Here is a 17,147-nt window from a genome sequence, read left to right as displayed (position 1 = left end):
AAATGTCATATTCTAATCCATCAGCCAATCACGTCAGTTTTACCCTCAACATATCCACATCGGATCACTTACCAGAATCGGATCACTTACCATGATGTTTACCTGGTTCAAGTGACCATCGTTTCTTGCCTAAGCTATTATACTACCTGTCTATTTAGTCTTTCTGCTTTTACCTTTATTCCCTTTGGCCTGTTCACAACACAGCAGCTAGAATGATCCCTTTAAAAGGTGAGTGGAATTAAGCCAGTCTTCTATCAAAATTCTCTAATGGCCTCCTGTTTCACTCAGAGTAAAAGCAAAGTCCTCACATTAGCCTTCAAAGCCCTGACAGATCTGACCTCTTACCTCTTCCTCTCCCTCTGTCATTCTGTCCTATCCCCAGTGGCCTTCTTGAAATGCCAGCCATACATCCATCTCAGAGCCTTTGCTGACACTGCTGTTCCCACTGCCTGGAACATTCTTCCTTCAGATATCTGCACTGTATACTTTTTTCTGTCTTTTAGAAATGCTGTATGTTCACCTGGGTTTTACGAGAATATTCTTCCTAAATTTATTTGCAGAACACCCTTAACCTCTCTCTGTTTTATTCCAGGGTGCTTACCACTCTCTGACATTAAATTCATATTTATTTATTTGTTTTTTCGCTTTCTATTATTATTTTATTGATTGATTTTAGTTTTTGGTCTCCATGCACTAAGATGTAAGTCCCATAAAAATGAGGATTTGTTTATCATTTTTGTTTTGCTTGCTCATAAATCCCCAGTACATAGAACAGTGCCTGACACCTAGTAATTGCTCAATACCTGTTTCTTCAGTGAATCAAATGAATGAATAAATGATGAATACTCTGTTACTTGAACTTTTCCTCCTACATAGAATACCTTTCTGCTTATCTAAAATTTTGAATACCCAGTTCGAGTTGCACCTCTTTCATGAAGCCCTTGATGGGCTCTCTGTTTTCTCTGTCCATTGAAATATAATGACATTTTTTAACATAATCTGCTTATGTATTAAACTCTCTCTTCTTTATCTATTTTTGTCTATTAATAATTACATGCATATATTTTATGTGGCATGGTTTCTCTTCCAACCAGATTATGTATGGAATCTATGTCATATTCCTTTCTTATCTGATTTCTTCCTGTTCTGTCTCCCACTATCCCCTACACAATTCTACCAGGATTCAGTAGAACTCAGTAAGCTCATAATGAAGAATAAATAAATGAATAACTCAAATTTCTGCCCCGATCACTCAGGAAAAAATGTAAGTAAATTGATTATGAGGAGGTTGACATACATACTTTTTGAATCCTTTATGTAGAAAAATAAAGATTTCATGTTTAGCACTTGAGATGTTCTGATTAAAAGGGAGAAAGTAAGGTTTTCATTTTAAAGGTAAAGTTGTAACTATGGAATCACTTCAAACTCATTTGGCATAATACTTGGAAAATAAGCCTCAGGAGCAGAACAAATACGTAAGATTTCCATAAACAGAGATAACCACTTCCATTTTTAGAAAAATATACAGTTCTACATTTTTATGCGTTATAAATGATGGGGAAAATCTTTTGCCTCACATGCATTATATAATCCATTTTAAACAAACAGAAAATGAGCTACTATTATTAAAGCAGTCATTAATTAGAATGTGCATTTAACTTCACCTTTCTAGCGATGTTTTGTCCACTCAGGTAAAAAGCAGACAGAAATGAAGTAAGATGCACTTGAAGAACTCACAGAGTTCAGAAACCACACATTTGACAACTGTGTTTTTCTGTGGCAAACAGACTGGAAAAAGCAAAAAAGGAGACTAGTTCCAACTCTACTACAGCATTGTAGCATTAGATGGTTATGGCTTGGGCTGGGATGAGATAGTGCAGGGACAGGAGGGGATGTATTGGAAGCCTTTGAGGACATGCACTTTTCAGGGCCTGGAAGAGGAGGGTGAAAGGGCTTCTCAGAGTGACTCTTTGGCATTTGGTGGTGTCATCACTGAGATAGGGTCAGTGGAAGAGGTTGTAGTCGGAGGAGAGCATTATCTTTGTATTTGACATTGAATTGGAGGTACTTTAGCAACACCCCAGTGGAGCTGTCAAGCAGGAAGGCAATCATATTTTACAGGCCTGATTTGATGTTCATTATCATGTGGCTGGTACTTAAGGCTGAGTATATGGATGAGGTTGCCTAAGGAGAGAGCTCAGATTGGGAAGGGAGAAGGCCTAGGCCTCACCCCTGAGGGATTCCAGCATTTTATGGACAAGTTGAAACGTGAGAAGTCGAATAAGATAAGGACTCAAAATGGCCATTGAACTTGAAGCCATAGAGATTATTGGTAACTTTAGTGAAAAACGTTTTGTGAAATAAGGGGAATTGAGATGGGATTTTGTTGGTGAATGAGTGGAAGAAGAGGAACTATAGAAAATATAGAAGCCTTTCAAAGTGTGAAGAGGTGAGTAAATAGTGAAAAAGTAGCAAGTAAAGAGACATTAAGGACAACAGGCCTTTTCCCTCCCTCCCTTCCTTCCCTCCTTCCTTCCTTCCTTCCTTCCTTCCTTCTAATATAGGAGTGCTTAAATTATGTTAATGTCAACAGAAGAGTACAGCTTTTGGGGGAAATTGAATTGTGAATGAATCTTTTTCTTTTTTTTAAATGGAAATATAGTAGATTTACAATATTGTGTTAGTTTCAGGTGTATAACAAAGTGATTCAGATACATATATATATACATATATATATATATGAAAATATCTATTTTTTTATTCTTTTCCACTATAGGTTATTACAAGATATTGAATATAGTTCCCTGTGCGATACAGTAAATCCTTGTAGCTTATCTATTTTATATATGGTAGTGTGCATCCGTTAATCCCATACTCCTAATTTATCCCTCCCCCACTTCCCCTTCGGTAAGCATAAATTTGTTTTCTATTCTGTTTCTGTTTTGTAAATAAGTTCATTTGTAATATTTTTTGGATTCCACATTTAAGTGATATCCTATTGGTGCACTGCATCTTTAAGTAAGGCCTTACCAGGTCAATCTAAAGCCTATTTTTATTTTGGTTAAAGAAAAAAAAATCTATCAATAACCCATTTTGTGAGTTTTCTCAATTTATTACCAGGCGAACACAAGACATTAATGTATTATTTTGGTTTACTTCCTAATTATAAAAGCTGCTTCTTTGCAAAACATTCCTTGAAAAATAAGGTTTCATAAAGACATAATTTCACTTGAACTTTTTGTGGAGTGGAGTACAGGTTGATCTTTATCTTTACTGGTTGATAAAAAGTCTTATTTTGTAAATAAGTTCATTTGTGGATTTTGTTCATTTTTTAGAGTCCACATGTAAGTGATATCATATAATATGTGTCTTTCTCTGACTTACTTCACTTAGTATGATAAACTCTAGGTCCATCCATATTGCTGCAGGTTGTGAGTGAATCCTGAAGAGGTTTGAGGGCATAGGACCCGAAGCACAGGTAGTGGGGTGAGGTCTAGTGAGGACCATTATCCACCACACAAGGAGAAGGGAGGGGAGGGCAGAAGTAGGCGTAGGAGGCTAATGGCTTCTATCCGCGCTATGAGATGGTAGGATTTCCCAAGTTATCTAATCCATACAAAAACTGCCATCACATTCAGAATTGCTGCTGCAATTTTTCTAGCTCTACCATGGTAAAGAGGAATATGAAAAAGGGATGGAGAAAAAAATAAGAGGAAATGTAGCTAGAGCTATTGATTCTGTCCAGAAATTGGACCACAGAATTTCAACTGTTAAAATGAAAATTACATGACCTCCTTCTTTCCTTCTCATTCAGCTCTTCTATCTATCAGTCTTCTACACACTGCTTATCATTTCACGAGGTACCTCTCATGCCTAGCCAGGGTATAAATATTTTAAATCCAGTAAAGAAGAAAAAGTGCTCCCTTGCAATGAACATAAAACACTTGAGACTAACCTAGGGTAGGAAAAGATGTTCTTTTAATGTCACTGTGGGTAAGTTTGGTTTTCCCTCATCTTTTCTTATGGATGTGTGAAGCTTTGGGGTAATGCCTCACAGCCTGCTTGGTGCATTTACATGTTGGTTTTCTCTCAGACCCATTTTGCTGTTTTCTATGGGAATAAAATTGCAGTCCACATTCATCCAATATGGAACAGAACCAGCATACCTTAATCTACTGGCTACCCTCCCTTTCTCACCTGAGATAATGCACAGGGAATGCTAATTACAACAGCCTAGGATTGCTGGATGCTATGACTTTCCTGCTTTCAGTAGGGGTCTAAAGGGAAGACATTTCTGAAAGGGACATTGAAGTATCAGCCACGTAGAGAGAAGGCTCTTTTATAGCAACTCACACTGGATGCTCTGCTTACTGTAAAAAAAGTCATTAACATCAGTACAGTTTTCAAAACAAGCTATTGACTTAATGTCATGTTGTCTAAAACCGTCAGCTTGACTTCTGTCAACAGAGTCCACACAAAGGATATTTCTTAGTTCAAGTTTTGAATTATGATTCCTTTAAGGTTCTTGAGATTTGAATCACTTAGTATCTGGGGAAAAAAACTGGTCTTCCAAAGCCTTTCCTCAAATTATAATATAGTCACAAAAATCTGTTTTTGTTTGGTTGCTATTCTTTCCTTCTGTAAAAACTGAAGAAAGCATTCTTTAGATCTCAGGAGTAGCTGTCCTTTTAGAGAAAGAGACCTAGAAAATTTGACACTTTGTGGATTAAGGTTGGAAACTCTGTAAAATAGTTTAAAAATAGAGTTCATTTTTCTCTGAGAAGCACCCATATGTCAACAGAATTCTTCATTCAGCTTTTGTGTGTGGTAGCTGAAGTTCTGAGCTACACCCATTCAAAACTACCTAAAATAGCTTTAACTAAATTCCAAAGATCATTACCAACTGGTGAATGAATGACAACTCTAATCTCTACACAGACATATCCTCCTATTTATTATAGTATTTCATTCAATAAATATTTACTTAACACCTACTATGTGCCATACATAGACGGTATGCATACATATGTACATAGATGTAAAAAGGAATAAATACTACCCCAATGTACAGGATTTCACATCTAGTAGAGGAGACCAACAAATAACAGGGCAATCTCAGGCTGCCTCCTTCACCTAATCTCGTGAAGAATGGCAGGGTGATGAGGGTAAGAGAGGGATCAAAGGACAACTTTGCTAAGTAGATGAGGTCAATCTAAGTTTTAAATGATGAAGGAGGTAGACAGGCTTTAAAGATAGGCAAAGCTATCTTGAGAAAGGAAAATGGAGCTGGAAGAATCAGGCTCCCTGACTTCAGACAATACTACAAAGCTACAGTAATCAAGAGAGTATGGTACTGGCACAAAAACAGAAATATAGATCAATGGAACAGGATAGAAAGCCCAGAGATAAACCAATGAACATACGGTCACCTTATCTTTGATAAAGGAGGAAAGAATATACAATGCAGAAAAAGCAGCCTCTTCAATAAGTGGTGCTAGGAAAACTGGACAGCTACATGTAAAAGAATGAAATTAGAACACTCCCTAACACCATACACAAAAATAAACTCAAAATGGATTACAGACCTAAATGGAAGACCAGACACTATAAAACTCTTAGAGGATAACATAGGCAGAACACTCTGTGACATCAATAACAGCAAGATCCTTTATGACCCACCTCCTAGAGAAAGAGAAATAAAAACAAAAACAAATGGGACCTAATGAAACTTAAAAGCTTTTGCACAGCAAAGGAAAACATAAACAAGACGAAAAGACAACCCTCAGAATGGGAGAAAATATTTGCAAACAAGGCAACTGACAAAGGACTAATCTCCAAAATATACAAGCAGCTCATGCAGCTTAATATCAAAAAAACAAACAACCCAATCCAAAAATGGGCAGAAGACCTAAATAGACATTTCTCCAAAGAAGATATACAGATTGCCAACAAACACATGAAAGAATGCTCAACATCACTAATCATTAGAGAAATGCAAATCAAAACTACAATGAGGTATCACTTCACACCAGTCAGAGTGGCCATCATCAAAAAATCTACAAACAATAAATGCTGGAGAGGGTACGGAGAAAAGGGAACCCTCTTGCATTGTTGGTGGGAATGTAAATTGATACAGCCGCTATGGAGAACACTATGGAGGTTCCTTAAAAAACTAAAAATAGAACTACCTTATGACCCAGCAATCCCACTACTGGGCATACGCCCTGAGAAAACCATAATTCGAAAAGAGTCATGTACCACAGTGTTCATTGTAGCACTATTTACAATAGCCAGGACATGGAAGCAACCTAAGTGTCCATCGACAGATGAATGGATAAAGATGTGGCACATATATGCAATGGAATATTACTCAGCCATAAAGAGAAACGAAATTGAGTTATTTGTAATGAGGTGGATGGACCTAGAGTCTGTCATACCTTACCATGAAGTAAGTCTGAAAGAGAAAAACAAATACCATATGCTAACACATATATATGGAATCCAAAAAAAATGGTTCTGATGAATCTTGGGGCAGGACAGGAATAAAGACGCAGACATAAAGAATGGACTTGAGGACACAGGGAGTAGGAATGGTAAGCTGGGATGAAGTGAGAGGTTGGCATGGGCATTTATACACTACCAAATGTCAAATAGATAGCTAGTGGGAAGCAGCTCCATAGCACAGGGAGATCAGCTCTGTGCTTTGCGACTACCTAGAGGGGTGGGATAGGGAGAGTGGGCGGGAGCCGCAAGAGGGAGGGGATATGGCGATATATGTATTTGTATAGCTGATTCACTTTTTTATAAAGTAGAAACTAACACACCATTGTAATGCAATTATACTCCAATAAAGATGTAAATAAATAAATAAATAAATATTATCACATTGAGTCAGGTAGATTTGAATCCAAAATCTGGCTCCGTACTTATTTGCTGTGTCACAGGGTAAATTATGTAATTTCTCCAGTGTTGCTTCTTCATCTGTGAAAATGGGTTAAAAGTACTTGCCTTTTAGGGTTGTTAGATTTATGTGTAAAGTCATGTGAAACCAACTAGGGTATTTTCTGATACCTAACAAATGTTCAAGTGATGTTATTTAGTCTGCAACTAAATGTTGCATTGATGAGAATGAAGGACATAAATATAGCCTTTTTTGGTCCAAGTCTTTCTTTCACATAGGAATATCTCATTCTAATAAGTAGATCATAATAAGTATCTTGAAGAATTAATTTAGTATGATGCTACCCCCACCACCACTACTACTGCTACTATAATAAAATAATGGTAGGTATTAATATTTTTCCCCAGTTACAGAGTTTCTCCTTCTAGGCACATAAAAAGTTTGCATTTCCTACTACCCTTGTTATTTAATGGGACCAAGTGTCTTGTTTGTGGCCAATGAGTTTTGAGAAAGGTGATGTGTGTTTCTTCTGGGTTGGGATATTTGAATGTTGACTCCAGACCCTTCAAAGTTCTCTTCCCTCTGCTACATCAACCATCGATATCCAGGATGGTAGCTGTTCCATTAGTTAGGGTCCATGAATAACTGATGAGGAACTCTTCTCTGCCAATGGAAGTATAGTATGAGTGAGAAATAAACTTTCCTTGTTTTAATGCTTCAGATATTGGGGATGATTATTACATAGATTAATAGAGCCTATCCCAAGTGATAAGATGAAAATAACAACAATAATAATAATATTTATGTAATGTTTCTTATGTCAGACACTTTGTATTGATGCTTCTAATCCTCTCTACAATACCATGATGTCCGCAGATTATTACCGTCATTCCATTTTTACAGATGAGTCAATAGATACAGAGAGAAGCTAAGTAGCTTGTCCAGGGTGAAAAAAACTTATGAGTGGCAGAGCCAAGATTTGAATTCAGACACTTGAGGTCTGCAACTGTGCCCTTAACCACTGAGTTTTACTTCCTCTTGTGCAACTTCCAAAGATGATTTCCTTAGTATCATGGACTGATTTGGCAAAGAGTTTGATAAATGTCTATATTCCCATCTCTGGTAAGGTTTGACTACAAGGCCAATGCACTCTGTACTTTATTAAGAGGAAAAGAGTCAAGAGCTTCCAAGGAACTGAGTTGTTTTTTCAGACCCAAGAATTATAGATGTAAATCTTTTAATTTCCATAGTTTTATAAATTCCATAAGTAAAAAAAAAAAAAGGATGTTCTGCTTGGAGATTTTATTGGCTCGGTTACATGTATGACTCTCCCACCTTTTTTAAAGATGTAGTTACCCCATTTGGTACCATCTGCATCACTAATTGTGTGTCATTCCTGAGTTTCACTATATTCTCTGAAGAACCAGTTTAGATGGATGTTCAGCTGTCATGTTTTTACCTGGTATCTGCTTTTTGCTATTGGTGGTGGGTTCCTTTTTGTTTTCTGTTGTTGAGGGAGGGGAGGGGGAGTCCTCTCACCTGAACCATGTCCTCAGGAGGCCACCTGGAGCTTCCTCTTTCCCCACAGCCTCAAGATTGCACTCACATGATAATAGACAGTGCTGGTAGCCACCACAAGACAGGCGAAAGCATTCCAATTCTCTTGTCTACTGTGTCTGAATTTCTTTTTTAAAACAAATCTCTGACAGATCTCACCATGGACCTCTGATTAGCCAGATGACATGTAGATAAGATTTCAGGACCTACTACAGGGAATGAAATTGTGGGGTCTGTCACCAATCTTCCTTTAGTGCTGTCACTTTTTCATTTGGATGTGTCAAGAGGGCAAATCTCTGACAAAGAAACTGCAGCCAGAGCAGTTGCAGAGCCCACCACCAGGCAGAAGAGACAGAATCAGAAATAGATGCAATAATGACAACAGCAGAGGTGAAGCTGCAGTCTGAAAGCCCACCAGAACCCACCAAGACATCACAGAGTCAGAGCTCCCTTAGGTGGAAGCCTCTCTCCACTCCCAACCCCCAGTGGCTCCCTGGTCCAGATTCTTCTTGCCACATTGGCAAAAACATCTGATTTTACACAGAGAGCCAAGGGAGGAAATCCACAGTCTCTTTCCACATGCCTTTTAAAAGTATTCGTCAAGAAACTTATTACTTATATATTACTTAAATCTCTCTAGATGTCATTTAGATATTCACACTTATTATACCTGAGAGATGAGAAAAATAAAACATTATTATTTTTCTTCTATTACTTGCTGAGGTTATTTTGGAGGAGATGAAGCCGCAGAATTTCTTACTAGGTGTTCCTTCAAGAGCTTCCTTCATTCCTCCCTACTTGCTTTTGCTTCTGTCATCATAACATAAAATTATTGTGCAAGATTGTGACAAACTAGCTGTTTTACACCTCTGCAAAGGACAGATTGAGAGATGGATTTTAATTATTACTAAATTTAGACGAGGCACAAGGAAATCGAGATGGATTTCCCAAGTTATATGACATGGGAATGAGATAACAAGGGAGATTATAATGTTTGCTTACTTGGCCTCATAGAATCCAAGACTTTGGGGGTTGCAAGATCCTCTAGTCAGACATCGTATTTGCCCAGATAAGGAAACTGAGGCCAGTTTACTTTGCTACTGATTTGTAGCAGGAGCATAATATCCTTGAGCTTGTTTTCTCATCTAAAAAAATGTGCACGACAGTGTTTCCCTTCCAGGGCTTTTGTGAGAATTGAATACCATTGGGTATGAAAAACCTCTAAAATTAGTGACTTCAATAGGTACTTTTAAAATACAGTCCCTCTGCCAAAGTCTGACATGTTTGTATGATGTGATATTGCCTCTTTTTCTTGTAGAAAGAAATGCCTGACTTCTGGGCAGACTTCTTTTAACTCAGAGGTGGCATTCTTTCTAATCAAAGAATCGATTTTTCATTGCAAAAATGAGCCCCGTATTGGCCTGGGCATGAACATACTCTGCCTGTAAAATGTTGGTGAGAGATAAGAAATCCATTCACATAGTTCATTCCAAAATTAAGGCTCTGCTTTATCCTTTTAACCTCTGTCCATTAACAATGGAGGATGAAGTAAGAAAAAGAAATTAATATGCCTTAATTAATTAAGGCATATTAATTAAGGCACCTTAATTAATATGTAGGTGAACTACTACTCTCTAGTGAGAAGAGAGGCAGACGCAGGTTTCATAAGACCTGGATCTTAAGCAACTTTGGAGTCTGTTTTAAGAGAAAGAATATAAAATTGGAATACAGTTTAGGAATAAAAGCATTTATTTAGAATGAGGAAAAGAAATTGCAACAAATGATATGTATTTTTAAAAAACTGATTAATATCACAAACATAAATACTGGGATCTTGACAAATTCAGTTTGTATCATTCTCATCAAAAAAGGAAAAGTATGCATGCTTTGTATTGCTGAGACTATTCCTTTTGTTTTGGCTAGGTTCCACTGGGAACCAAAGTCTCGACATAGCGTGTGTACCTTCTTCAGAACCTATATATACTTCCAGTACCTGTTGCTATCAGACATCTTCACATAGTGATCTGACCTTGGATCCTACCCCTTCATATCATCATGATAACTCAGCACAGTAGAGTATTCTTGGAAGCTATTCTTCCACTAGGACAGGAAGCAATAACTTATGTAGAAATTGAAGAGAGTACGAACCAACAAATATTCCCCTAAACCAACCTGCTATATTCTCAACTTAGTTTCACTGTAGCTTCCCTAAAATGGCTGCAGTCACACAGCAACACCAGATATATGAGAAGATATTTGACCAGCAGGAAAAAGACAAATCTTGACTACTTGTGGTCAAAATCTCTTACTTTGATTCTTTTGTAGACAGATGTCTAGGGACCCTGCTAGAGCCTTGGGAAGTGCTTGCACAAGGGAATCCCTTAAAGCTTAAACTTCATTAGCTTCCTGGTACTTTGCAAGAGTAGAAAGAAGAAGAGGTGAGTGAGAGAAAGGTAAGAGAGGAAGGAGGAAAGAAAAAAATCAAATACCATTTTGAGATAATATTCATGTAGTTCTGCCCTGAGAAAAGGAGATGGGTAAGTGGTATTTCATAATCCCCTCCAGCTCCATATTTCCACAATAATTAATGAATGCAATTTTAAGTACAATGATTTTTAAAATACACTGGAAATTATTTAAATATTTTCCCTTAAAATTAGTTACTAAGGCATATTATAATTTTAGTTGAACAGTGGTGCTATTATTCATACTTTGCAAATATTTGCAAAGCTCCTTTGAAATTATTGCTAATTATATAGTGAAATATACCAAAATATCAGGGTCATTAGTTTTTTAATGGGTCACTACTTTTTAATCTCAAAATATTTAACACACCTTTATTTAAGCCCTCTATAACAAATAACACCTTTTAAAAGTCTTTGTATTATGAAGTAAATATATAGAAAACCACAATGAGCAAATCCATGGCTAATAATTATGTATTATAAATATAATATATATTATATTATAAAAATAAATATATGTTGGGCTTCCCTGGTGGCGCAGTGGTTGAGAGTCCGCCTGCCGATGCAGGGGACACGGGTTCGTGCCCCGGTCTGGGAGGATCCCACATGCTGTGGAGCGGCTGGGCCCGTGAGCCATGGCCGCTGAGCCTGAGCGTCCGGAGCCTGTGCTCCGCAAGGGGAGAGGCCACAACAGTGAGAGGCCTGTGTACCGCAAAAATAAATAAATAGATAGATAGATAGATAGATAAATAAATGTAATCAATTTAAAGATGAGTACTCTTGCAACCAACACTTGGATTGAGAACTAAAAATTTTCCAACCACCTCATGAGACCCTCTCTGCCCCAATCATAATTACAATCTACCCCTCCTTCCCATAATTACTTTTCTGACTTTTATGATTATTTCCTGTGTCTTCTTATATATTTATTATTCAACAAATAATACTATTGATACTATCCCTAGGCACTATGGTTTATTCATGCCCATTTTTAAAATGTGATGTGTCTTTTAGTCTTCTTGAAGCTACATGTTGTCCCTCCATCCTTTATTTTGCTTACAATTTATTTGTTGTAGAATCCAGGACATTTGATCCGTAGAATTTCCCATAATTGGCATTTTACCGATTGCCAGTACTTATGGTGCATATCTGCATATCCTCTGTCCTTCATATTTTCTGTCAATTGGAATCCAGAGTTTTGATCAGATTCAGCTTCCATCCCTTTGGCAAGACCATACATGTAGTTTATTCTTTTATCAGGAAGGGTATATTGCCTGATTTTATCTTTTTGCGATGCTTGAAGCTATTGATGTTCATTACCTACATCTATTAATCACTGGAGCTCCAAAATGGTATTCTTTTGATTCTGTCATTTCCTTTCTTTTTCATTTATTAGGTTAGCCTTTTGAATAAATGCTTCCCTTCATTTATTATTTGGTTATCCAATAGTACAATTGCTATTGGAGAGACAGAATAAAATGCTTGATTCCTTAACTTGATTTACCAGTTCTCAAGAAAATGAATGTTTTCATAACAATTTCTGAGGGTGACCATTTAAAAACTATAATTATTAATTCATAAACCTATACCTATCTTATAGGTTGCAATCTATTGCAATGATTATTCTTATTAAGTTTCAAATTACTCCATATTAGACCAGTGGAAGCCTCTTCAAATTGGCTCTTGAGTTCTTTTGATGTGAGCTTACAGTATTTGAAGGTTCCTTATTATCTGTATGGCAGTTTTTCCAGGCACATCTTATACATTTCCCACATCGAATCTGGAATCAGCCATTTAACTATGGAGCCCTTGTTTCTTTTAGTGGAAATGGTATTTCAAGACCCCCATCTAGCTGCTAGTAATGCTCAATGCCCTCTGCTCTTGGGTTGACCATTATTTCTAGACTTTTTCAGTAGAAAGAACTAGGACCTGTTTAAAGATAAAATGTCATATGTTCATACTAACATTTTCAATTCAAAGTCAGAATCTATGTTATATGTCTTCTATTTCATACCAAGAATAATGGTTTTCAAGGGCAAGGGAGATGATTCAATATTGCATAATAAGAATAGCAACAGTAACATTATCATCCCAATACAGTTACTGAAAAGTGTGTGTGATTTTTGCATATGGCCTCTCACTCTCTCTTACATTTATGGTTGTACCATTTTTTATTATCAGAGAATATGGCCATTATGTAATAGTCTCTATCATTTTTAAACTCTCATTTGGTCTTAGTTTTATATGATACATATTGAATTTTCACTCCCAGTCCTTGTATCAGTGTCTCTGCATATGTTGGTTGTCTAACCTCTGTTCTCTAGTACAGCCTAGGAACGTGGGTACAATTCTCTGAGTCTTTACATAGTAATAGTTTGTTAATATATCTGTTAATATGCCCTTTAAATTTCGAAGTCAGATTTATTGGATATTAAATTCTTGGTGCATTTTCTTACCTTTAGTAATTCACATATATTGCTCCATTTTCTTCTGGCATAAAGCACTGCTGTCCAAAAATCTGATCATCTAAGTTGTACTTCTTCATTAATCCCTTGGTGACTTGGTGTCAATCATCCTGGCATGACATTTTGAGGAATGTAGTGTTGTCTTTCAATGTGTAGTTTCTTTGAAGTTTCTTTTCTTCAGTAAACTGTTCTTAGATTGTATGTTCCAGTATTGATTCTGTTCTGTGCTTCAGTTTTCTTCCTGAGCACTTCTCATTACCTGTTATGTTTGATGTTATTTGCCTATGTTCAATATGCATCTTTTTAAAAATTGTCTCTTTATTCATTTCTTTATGATTTAGAATTTTTCTTCCTTTTTATTTTGTTATGTTTAATCATTCATATGATCCTTCTAGTTGAGTCTTTATTAAATGATTTTTATTTCTAGTTTTCTAAGTTCAGTCAGCTCATTACTGAATGTTTCTAACTCTGATTTATTTTGTCCTTCTGTGTAAGTATGAGAATGTATTTCTTATATACTCTTCTTGTTTATAGAAATGTTATCCTGCTCTTTAGTAGTATTTTTAATGTCTTGAAACAACTAAGAAACTTGATCTCAAGACTGTTTTGTTGCTCACTTTTTTTTGAAATTAGAAGAAGATGGTTTTCAGGAAAGCTTTTCTAACCTCAGAGCTCTCATTTCTGTTGTTTTAATACAATGCTCAAAAATATGGCTAAATGTTTTTTGTGGGTTTTTTTTTTTTTTGAGATTTTCTGGCTCTATTTCCCTCCCTCACTCTTATCTGGACATTCTTAATCTTTATGTATCAAGTCAATTTTGATGACACTCAGGAGTTCCTCTTCCACGCTGTGGGGGGGGTGGGCTTTGTTCTGGATGCTTTATTTCTAGAGCTCACAAGGGGGCACTCTGCTCCATTTGCCTTCAGATCTTCCTATCACAGGCTCCATGCGTTCACCCCCTACTGGAGAAGGCAAAACCTCTTCCAGGTTCACACGCTATTCTTACAGTGGCTTACCATACTCTCCAGAAAATACCTATTGTCCATTTTGAGGTTCCCTTTGCTTAGCATTATCAGATACCTGTTGCTTCCCTCTGCTTCTTCCAGCACAGATGTTGATATCATACAGGTCTCGTAGCTGTTGGTGGTTTCTCTCCATGTCCTTGTATTTGGGGCTTCCTGAAGATACTTCATCACCTTTGTTTTGTTGCAGAGGTCATCTTGTGTTTTTGACTTTGCTACCTAGTTTTTCTGTTTTGATGTGGTGATCTGTTGAGTTAAAAAAATTTACACTCCTGCTACCATTTTCTAGGATTTCCAACACTTAAATTTTTATTTTAAATAACTTTTGCTTGTTATCAAACTTAAAATGTCCTCTTTGGAAAATATTGGCAATTTGGGGATATACAAAAATAACTGGCAATTATAAATTGTCTATGTCAGTAATCTGTCCCTATTGATATGTATGTTTTCCCCTGGCCTTCTAAATACATCACCTCTGCTTGAATAAGGAAGGAACAATAAAAAGACCATAGCATTTTTTAAGCAGGTGGTTTCCTAATATTCTGTTCATGTAATCAAACCTGATTCTCAGTAATACTGCTTTGAGTATTCTGTATTACCTTCTGTATGACCAAGAAACTGTATGTGTGCATGAGTAATTTTCTAAGCTTTCTCTCTAATTGCTTTATTCATGTCTGATGTGTCAGCGGGTAAGACACCTATCCTTGGTTTTCTATAAATACATCTAACCATGACAGACTAACTCTTAGGGGCTCTGTCCCTTTGCAGATACCCTGGGCATTTGAGAGGCAATAATCTCTTACTTTGAAGTATAGCCCGAGACAATGCTGTGATCATCAAGCTTGTGGTAATTGTATGAGCAAGTTACTTTGGCCGGTAGAAAGATGACGTTTTATTGGGTTATGAGTCTAAAATCAAGCACCAGTCTCTACTTTCACAAATACACAGACACGATTATCCACCCATCTTCTGGCTATGTGCCTGAGTTCATATTTAACTTAAGATTTGCCTATGAAACTGTTTTCCTGACAAGGAGTCACTTATTGCCGTGGCATCTTTTCACTTGATTATTAAGATTCTTCCTCGCCGTTCTCCCTGGAGCTTTAATTACAGCATTGCAGCTTGTTCAAAACACGCTGCCAGATTTCTCCCTTGTACAGGAGACAGAACACGTATTTCACATCCCCTGCACATCCTTTATTCCTCTTATTGATTTCCTAGGCAATTCTGTATCGATTTTATCTTCATATTTCAATGCCTCCTTGGTCTTTTTCTTTCTTATTTTTCTGAGCTCTTAGAACCCTGGATTTCTCCTTGTTCACTCAGGTCATCCAATTAGGATTTGTGTGTGATCCTCCTTTGTCACTCTGAGGACTCTCTGTGATCCAGGTTGGAGCCCACATATTCTTATCAGCATGGCTTTTCTCAAACCCACACCATCTAACTAAACTCTGGTACCCTCACCACTGTTTGTCTAAAAGTGTGAAAAGAAATTGTAGCAAGAGCCTTCCTGCCCAAAAGTATCATGCTCTGGCCTCCTGCATTCAGACCATTCCCTGCCATCAGTGTTACTCCTCTGCTGGCTGTTGCTGCCGTAGCTTTGTCTTTGGGGATTAGTTTCAACAAAGCACCTACTGTGGTGCTAGTAGCAACCAGGAAGGAGCACAGGGCCTCTTGTAACTCTGAGTCCTCTTCTCAGAGCACATTACTGTGGTTTGGAAGTTGTGAGTAGCCTGACTCCTCATGGTGGAATAAAAACACCAGGCTACCATTGGGGCATTAGACACCATGACAGTTTCTATCAGTTTCTATCTAATGTGAGTCCCTTACTGAGTAAAACACTTTGAAACAAGGGAGAATAGCCAATACTACCTGTTTTGTAATTTAAACCAGGGTGTGACCTTCTGAGGGAATTTTACAAGACAGAGGTGAATCACCAAATGCTATAATTCAAGGTTTATAGGAACTCGAAATTGGGGAAGAAAAATAAATATGCTCTTGCCTTCCATGCCAAAATATGTGGCATCATACACTCTGAAATATCTAGCTCCTTTCATTTCCTACAGATATTTTATTATGCTCTGAAATCCATAAAGGGAAATAAATGAATCTTAGGTTGATCCTGCCTTTAATTAGATCTTTTTTCAGATCTTATTTAAATCTACCATGCTCCTTCTCTACCTACCTGCATACAGATATTCATTTCTGAATGAGCCCCGTTTGCAGACATGTCAAGTTCATTAGCATGACTACAGAAGCATTGAGATTGACAAGAGGCAGTGATTTTCGTCAGTGAAATGCTGTGTTCATCTATTTACTTATTCCACAGATATCCATAAAATATCATCTCTGTCCTGCCCTAGTCCTAGCTGCTGAAGATAGTTATGTAACTCCCCAATTTTGTTCCAGGCAATGTTCTTTGTTTTAAAGGACAGAAACCTAAAACATTAGCTCCATTAGCTTAATTAAGAAGGATGAGTTACTATAACTGACATGATTATTACAAAAATGGTACTAGTTGATGTAGTTAGGATACAGCTTTACCTTTTTCCTTATTCAAATCCATTCTGCGAGATAAATTCTGCCCCCATCCCTATCCCTCTTTAGTGGGTTCTATCAGTGCCCTACCCAGATCTCCTAAACTGTGCCTTGCTGTGGCAGCAGAGCAAATGAATGAAGGCAAAACTGACACTGTGAGGCAGTTTGGGCTCCAGAGCATCCCTGTGGTACTGAAATT

The sequence above is a fragment of the Hyperoodon ampullatus genome (genome assembly GCF_949752795.1).
Source record: "Hyperoodon ampullatus genome assembly, chromosome: 10".
NCBI lineage: Eukaryota > Metazoa > Chordata > Mammalia > Artiodactyla > Ziphiidae > Hyperoodon > Hyperoodon ampullatus.
Note: the sequence above shows the minus strand (reverse complement) of the source record.